This window comes from Myotis davidii, unplaced genomic scaffold (assembly GCF_000327345.1).
Source record: "Myotis davidii unplaced genomic scaffold, ASM32734v1 scaffold277, whole genome shotgun sequence".
NCBI classification, from domain to species: Eukaryota; Metazoa; Chordata; class Mammalia; order Chiroptera; family Vespertilionidae; genus Myotis; species Myotis davidii.
Window position 1 is genome coordinate 3497846 of NW_006289214.1, and position 8688 is coordinate 3506533.

At 40.6% G+C, this 8688-nt stretch overlaps 1 pseudogene; it reads right to left on the reverse strand.

Annotated features, from left to right (window-relative positions):
- Positions 1 to 7850, reverse strand: part of LOC102758913 — a 74215-nt pseudogene extending 66365 nt beyond the window's left edge.
- Between the last annotated feature and the right edge of the window lie 838 nt (positions 7851 to 8688).

An 8688-nucleotide genomic window follows, 5' to 3' on the forward strand; every position in this document is an offset into this window, starting at 1 on the left:
TTAAGTCTTTGATCCTCTTTGAGTTAATTTTTTTTTTTAAATATATTTTATTGATTTTTACAGAGAGGAAAGGAGAGAGATAGAGAGTTCGAAACATCAATGAGAGAGAAACATCAGCCAGCTGCCTCCTGCACACTCCCCACTGGGGATGTGCCCGCAACCAAGGTACATGCCCTTGACCGGAATCGAACCTGGGACCTTTCAGTCCGCAGGCCGACGCTCTATCCGTTGAGCCAAACAGGTTTCGGCTAATATTTATAAATTTTAATAAACATTTTTATATATAAAGCAGAAAATATTTTACAGAGTTTTATCACTCTTTATGGAACCTCAATAATAATAAATCAAGGCACAATGATTACAATAATATGGAAGTCATTTAGAAGTGATAAAGATAGATGAATTTAAAATTATATATATATATATATACACTTAATTAAATACACAAAATAAATAGCAAAATAAATACTTATTACCAATGTACAAAGACAAATGTCATGAAGGAGGCATCACTTCAGAAAAATATACAAAGCAAATTATAAATGAACACTTGATCAGGTGCATATGTGTGTACATATCTATATATGTGTGTATGTCTGTGTATAAACATTTGCATGTACATGTGCATATGTATCTATGTAAATACATATGAAAACACATGCATATGCATATACACATATATTTTTGATGATATGAGATATTTAGCTGATTTAAAGCATAATTATTCCTTTATGTTTTGGTTTTGGGCTTAGTTTTGTGTCTTGTTTATATAAAAAGAAAAAAGTGTATTTAGATTTTTGTGCTACTGTGTTAAATAATATAAACTCTGTGCGTATATCTTGTGAAATACGTTTTACCTCATTAACATGCTCCTTTTGTTCCTGCAATTAGGTTTTAACAATTACTATTTCTGATTTATAATCAGTTTTCCTACAATAGTCTACTTCAATAATATGTTGCATGTTATGTGTAAGTGTTGTTTCAAATTGTTTTACTGCACTAATAGAATACTTTAACCACTTGGTTTTCATCTATTTATAAAACCACCTAGTGACTGTCGCAAGAACTATCTAAAGAAACTCTCTTGCTCCTTTTCCATTTATCATGTATCTGAGAAAAAAATCCAATGCAATTCTCATAACACGCTTTTATGCCCTTGCTCAAAAAAATATTTCATTTTATGTAAATAATGTATTGTTTATACATAGTCATTTTTAATCATCAAAACTCCTTTCTCAAATTACTACCATGTATATCTGAAAAACCTATATTATTTTGATTTCTAAAGAAACATTTTCCTTAAGATTAGGAAAACTCTGCCCATATCTTAGTGGATTGCATCGTTGAAGTTGTTTTTTGTAAATATCTTCTTCCATTTGATTGGTTGCCTTTTTGTTGTGTTGGTGGTTTATCTTTTTGTGCAGAAGCTTTTTAGTTTGATATAGTCCCATTCATTCATTTTGCCTTTACTCTCCTTGCCTTTGGGCTCAATTCATAAAATCTCTAAGACCATGGTCTACAAGTTTAGTATATATGTTTTCTCCTATGTAATTTATTGTTTGAGGTCTCATGTTTAGGTCTTTGATCCACGTTGAGTTAATTTTTGTATATGGGGATGAACTGTAATCTAATTTAATTATTTTCAAGTGGCTTTCGTGTACAATTGCAACCTATATTATCTTATTAATGAATGTCACCCCAATAAATTTATATATATAAAAGGCTGATATGCTAAGTGTCTGACAATACCACCAGTCACGTTGACATACTCTGACGCCCAGGGGGCAGATGCTCAATGCAGGAGCTGCGGAGCTACAGTGACTTGGCAGCAGTGGTTCTTGGGTGATGCACCCTGAACCCAGAGAGGAGGGAGACCAATTCCTCGCTGGGCTGCCTGATTCCACTTTCAGCTGTGGGTTGTTGTTGCCGGGGCACTGTTGGCCCTAAATCTGGTTTACTGTACACTTACATTTGCTTTCCATACCCTGTATGACAGCAACTCTGCAAAGTGCCCTCTCCCACTCCAGGACTCCTCGGGAGACATCAGAGAGCCAGTTTCAGCCTGATCTCTGCAGGCCAGGCCAAGGGACCCCACCTGCTGAAGGGATCCCCGCTCACTTTGCAGACACTGGGGAGGGGCCATGGAAGGTTGGTTCCAGGGCTTGTCCAGCCCTCTTGCCCAGTCCTGCCCCGCTGGCTACCTTCTAATTAATTTCCTTTCAATGTGCACGAATCCGTGCACTGGGTCACTAGTTTAATAATAATAAAAAAAAAAGATTAGGAAAAATTACATCCAGATTTTATAAAGCTAAAGCAAAATATCTAACTTTATAGCGGAATGTGAATGTTTAAATTGTTTTGTGAAGGAAATGATTGTTCTCTTTGCTTTGGTGCATTGGAAGGAATATTGCGGTGTTTCTAACAGAAAGAATTGAATTCCTTGGGTGGAAGGAAACGTCTCTCTTACTTTGTCTCCAGGATTTGATGTCTGGATAAATTTCTTTAGGAAGAGTAAAACTTCCCTACCTTTGGGTAAAGCAGAATTGCCTTTTTTAACGACATGACTTGTAGTTAAACTGAGCTGTCCATTTCTTTTGAGCTACATTTGCCATCACTGATTTTTGTAAACAAAATGAAAAAGATTTGTGCACAGGATATAAGTGAATGTGATTGGGTTACAGTGAAACTCGAAGATGAGAGACTGATCTATAATAGGACTTCCTCTGAAGATATGTTGAGCAATTTAGTCAAGAGAGAGCCCACGCCAAAGGTCAAGATTCCAGGACAAGAGTTGTATTGGTTCAGAGTCTGCAGAGCTAAATGCTTCATCTTTGCCTAAGTGAAAAAAATAAATATATTACCTCTGCCCAAGAAATGTATCAGTAAATTTTCCTGCCTTCATATGAAAATAATCACTGCCTAGTATGCGACATAATTTATGGTTCATCACAATCTGCATATAATATGAAAACTTTTCTCTGAATCATCTCTCCAGAACAATAAACCAGAGGAAAACCTTCCCCTCGTCCACAAGCAAGTTTGTGATATTATTATGCACATGCAATTGGGCTGAGCTAAACACGGGGGTAGAATGACAAGAAGATGTCACCTCTAGCAAGTAAACTTCAAAATGTTCTTGACAATTGCAAGTACCAATCAGCATTCCAAGTCAATTCATAAGTAGGAATAAGTATTACATATTAATCTCTAAACAAGGATTTTAAAATAGTCTGGATAGTCTCTACAGTGTTTTATATACTATCCTTACCCCCTTTCTCTAGTACTTTTTTATTTCTTAACTAGTAGCCCTGTACACAAATCTGAAATAAAAATATACTTTTTATTTCTTAACTAGTAGCCCTGCTTGCCAGTAGCTCACTGCCACCCTCCAGTAGCTCTCCACCCACTGCCCTGCCCTCCTGTAGCTTCACCCACCCCCTGCCCTTCCCGTCCCCCCCTCATATCTTGCTGCCCTGCCCCCTCTTGTAGCTCTCCGCTGCCCACTTGTAGCTCCCTGCCCCACCCTCCGGTTGTGTGACCGGTCATTATGCGGTCAGTTGTTATGCTTCACGGTGTAATGACCATTTGCATATTACATCTTTATTATATAGGATTATTACCAATATTTCCTAATTTTAAATCTATAAAGTTTACACTGGTGCACTTTAGGCGTCACTTCTTTATTTCATTTCCTATATACATATTTCTAATATCACTACAAATTTTCAACTATATGACAAATACAGAGTATTTAAATTATATTTTGAGTTAAACTGACTTTTGTGTAGTATGCCTTGCCAACTGACCAATACTTGTGATTTTACTGCTTATCTTCCAACTTTGTCCATTGAGTTCTGAGGACTAGCAGTGACTGTGCTGCACAAAGTAAAAACCAAATTCTTGCTTTGGGTTCTTAATGAAAGCTGGTAGACCTTCAGCTTAGTAAAATGGCTCAGAATTGTACTTATCTATGGTACATGTTGTTTCCAGAGTCAAAAATGATGAAACAACATTGTGCTTCTCTTTTAGGTGGTGGATGAACGGAGCTACAATCTGCATTTCACTCTGGAAGCAATATCCTGATATCACTCCGCCACACATGCCGTGACTCCTGGAAAGTTCACTCAGGAGGAAGACTACTGCATTTTCATGAGGCTAATCGCTCAGCCTCCAGAATGCATATATCCTACCAGCTCATCCAGGGAGCTGGCTTCTTTCTTCCCACTAGTTCTTGGCGCTATAAATGTCACAGACCCATATGCTATGTTATGGGGTAGTGGAATGAACAAGGCCACTGTGGGTTAATTAGAATCTTTAACAGGAGAATTGATATAACACACAGGCAGGAAAATGAGGTTATATTACTGTTTCCTGATAGATTGAACCAAATTACATCTGGTGTTTCCTCTTAGAGAATAGAGAAAAAAGCCTTTAGGAGATGGATAGTTTTCATTCCAGGGGATGCATTAGTTTTCTCCAACTTCATTTTTCAAGACATCTGTCTCCTATGCCGACCAATCAGATAAGTTAAACGTGGATGTGTGATCTGCACTTTTCAAGCGTTTAGCAGTAGAACTTATTAACACAGTTCACTTAGTAATGTAGTATTGCTATCGCTTTGTTATTTTGATAGGCAAGTTTGCTTTCACAGATTATACTTAGCCATCCTACAATAACTACTCTTACTTTAAAGGTTAGAAAACCAGTGTTAACTGCTGTGTATATCTATTTTAATATATTCAAGATCTTGGAAGGTATTCATTAGCTGGATTAATGAATGCAGAAAACTCCTGGTGACATAAAATCAGTTCAAAACTCACTTTGACCAACAGACCACTATGGGATAACTTGTGGATCACAAGGAATTACTAATAGCTCAGTAAATCAATCAAATAACTGGAAATGTTTATTCCTTTAATGAATATTTACATTGGTAAATGGCCAAATCTCTTTTTGATGGAAGACTAAAAGAAAAGTTTATAGTACATAGTTAACATAGTAACCAGAATCTTTCATCAAGTCTTAAATCTCTGCTTGCTCTTCCCTCCTTCCAGTGAATGATCCTGCACATAGTTTATATTTTATAAAACAGTAGCACAGAAATCAAAATACATTCTTTTTGATTTAATCCTTCCTTTTTAAAAATTACCCTCATTGTTGAAAGTATTACAGATGTCCCTATTGATTCCCCCACCACCCCCTCCCGGCCCAAGCCTTCACCACTCTGTTGTCTGTGTCCATGGGCTATGCATACATGCATATAAATCCCCCAGTTAATCTCTCCCCCTGCCTTCCCTCTGAGATTCCAGGGTCTGATCCATGCTTCTGTGGCTCTGGATTTATTAAGTATTACAGATGTCGCCTTTATTATTCCCTATTGATTCCCCCACCACCCCCTCCCAGCCCAGGCCTTCACCACTCTGTTGTCTGTGTCCATGGGCTATGCATACATGCATATAAATCCCCCAGTTAATCTCTCCCCCTGCCTTCCCTCTGAGATTCCAGGGTCTGTTCCATGCTTCTGTGGCTCTGGATTTATTTTGCTCATCAGTTTATTTTGTTCATTAGATTCCACATATAAGTGATTCTTATCTTTCTCAGACTGACTTATTTTGCTTAACATAATACTCTCCAGGTTCCTTCATTCCATCTCAAAGGGTAAGAGATCTATCAGCTCTCCCATGCAGGGAAAGCACCAGACAGGTTCCTGGGATATTGGGGTGGATGGCCTCACTCCCAATTGAGTCACTGGTGTTTCCTGAGACTGTTCAAACCCATAGGCTTGGCTTCTTCTGCTGTCTCCTCTGCAAAGGTGAAGATGCAGTGTGGCAGATAGGGCTTCTGGTGGGGAAGAGGGGGTGGGGTATTACCTAGGATGAGTTTTTTGTTTTTGTTTTGTTTTTCCTTTTTCCTGAGCTGTGGCTCCTGGGAGTGGCTAGCTCTCTTCAGGGAAAAATGGCCCTTTAGGTTTGGGGAGATATGACTGAATGCAGAATGCCTGGCTGCTGCTTTTCCAAGTCTCCCGCAACACTTCCCAGCCCAGCCTCTCCTAAGGCACTTCAATTCTGAACTGCACTCCCTGCACCACAGTGCTGGGTGTATAGCTGCAAATAAAACTCCTGTGCTCTGGATTTAAAACTAGGCGGTGGATGAACGGAGCTACAGTCAAGAACTAACAAACAAGAAAGCAGAAAATGAGGTTTTCTCTGTGGCTGGCTCTGGTCCACCAGCTCCAGACTCCGAGGCAGCCAGCTGTCCTGCCTCCTTGCAGGGCTGGATGTTACATGGGCCGCTGGTCTTGGCTCTGGTGCTCTGGGCTGTGGAGCCCAGCCTGGGTTCTGGACCTCAATCTTCTTAGGGAACAGACCCTCCCACACCCCAGAGTTCCCTCCTCACTATCAACCCCCTGACTGCCACTCCTGGTCACTGGGTGAGCTGCTCTCCAGACCTCACCCTTCCTCTGGTCTCCAGGTGTTTTCTGTCCTTCCTTGATATAAGTCTCCTTCTCAGCTGAACTTCAGTTGGTAATTCTGGGTGTATGTTCCCAACTTTTGTTTTATTTTCTGTTGGGGTACAGAGTCAGCAAAGAAGGAATGACATGGAGACAGCTCTCAGTTGATCAGCAGCCTAGCCAGGTTCTCCAGCCAGGTTCTGTCTTTATTCTCCTGTTACATCTTTATTTATACCATTTGATTTCAATCCTATCCATTCTATTCCAAAGGTTAGGGTGTTTGTTATCTCCATTCCAAAGTCACTACTCTATTGTTCTGTTAAGCTACAAGGAAGTAACTGAAGGAGATTATCCTAAGTAAAGATTATGTAGCTTAAGCATGATTGTTCATAGTCAAAGTGATTGATTACCCTCCAGGCACTTAGTTAAGGGGTTTTAAGGATTTATTCCCTTCCTTAGTCCTGTTAATCCCTAACTTCAGGGAAAAAAATCCCCACCTGGGGAAACAACCTTTCTCAGGGAGGTGGTCCTGTTTAAAACACATAGCACTAAGAGGGGGAGCAAACATATGCTATATATGCCAAGTTCCTTGAAACATAAACTGTGCAGATGTTTCTTCCCTGCAGCGACTGTGTCAAGCAGCAAGGGTGGACAGGTTTCTGGCAAATTCCCCCATTTTTATTTTTTAAATAACAGCACGAGTAAATCAGCAGCCATCTCTCGGATTGGGTTGTTTAAGACTCGGAAGAAGACTTGTTTGTGACTTTGCCAACAGGTCAGTCCGAGGCTTAACCCTATATCGGCTCCCCACAATTTTCAGTCTGGCTCTGGGAGGAGGTCCAAAAAAGGTCTGCCTATTCGGCCACCATTTTCTCTCCTCCATCAAAGTACTTTTTTTTTGCTTTTTGATATAAAACAAGAAAAACTTAACCCTAAAACAAAATCATGAAGGAATGATTAGGTTTTAAATCAGCTAAACATCTCAGGTTATCAAAAAAATATGTGTATATGCACATGTATATGTGTTTGGACATATATATATGTATATATGTATATATGTATATATGTATATATATATGTACTTGCTAGCTGACAATAATCACTTTCCAGTGTCTTAATTTATTTCACTGTTTGATTAAACAAGAGATACACATATATACGTATACATTATACTAGAGGCCCAGTGCATGGATTCGTGCACTGGTGGGGTCCCCTGGCATAGCCTGTGGGGATTGGGCTGAAACCAGCAGTCCAGCGCTGCCTGCTGTTTCCACCTGCCGCTCCTGCCCATCCCAGCACCACAGCACCTGCCACCGCTGCTGCTCTGTAGCCTCGCTGTCGCTCTGCTGCGATCTCTGGGCTGCAGTGGGAAGCCATGAGCCTTGCGTCTTGCACCCATAGTGTCAGCTGAGCAGCGGGCCCACTGTGGGAGCTCACTGACCACCAGGGGGCTGCTCCTGCATTGAGCATCTGCCCCTTGGTGGTCAGCGCATGTCATAGCGGCCAGTTGACCAGTTTAGTCATTCGGTCGCTTAGGCTTTTATGTATATAGACTAGAGGCCCAGTGCACAAATTCATGCACAGATGGGGTCTGGCCAGCCTGCCCCAATGGGGGCCGATGGGGCTGGGCCAGCAGGGATCAGGGGACATGGGAGGTTGGAAGGCCAGCCCCACCCCCAATCAGGGTGGGGGGCCAATCAGGGATGCGGCCATCCAGGGGGAGAGGTCGTGTCTGACCCGGGGAGGGGCCATGGGAGGTTGGGGAGGGGTGATCAGGGCCCGAATTGGGCCAGTTGGCCACTGAGGTGAGTGTCATAGTGACCGGTTGTTCTGTAGTTCTGGTCACTTGGCTTGCATATATATAAAATTAGGTACCTTATGAATTGTTTTAATACACTGACTGATATTATTGGTTACACAATAGAGTATGAGAGAACAGTGATATGTAATGTTATTTAATTCTATCCAAATATTGCATTGCATACCACAGGTTCCAATTATTTCCTAACTTTCAGATGATTGACCAGGTGACATGGATCACTGAACATAATTTAACAACCTGCATGTTAAGCTTCATTTTCACCATGAGCTTTTCCCACAGCAGCTGCCATATCTGTCAAAGCCAGGCCTTCACTAGGAACTCTGTTTTTACTGCTAAAGTTAATATCTTGTTTGTTTTGTCATTGTATAACATGACACAAAGCAAATGCATGCTTGGATCTTTTATAACATACTTA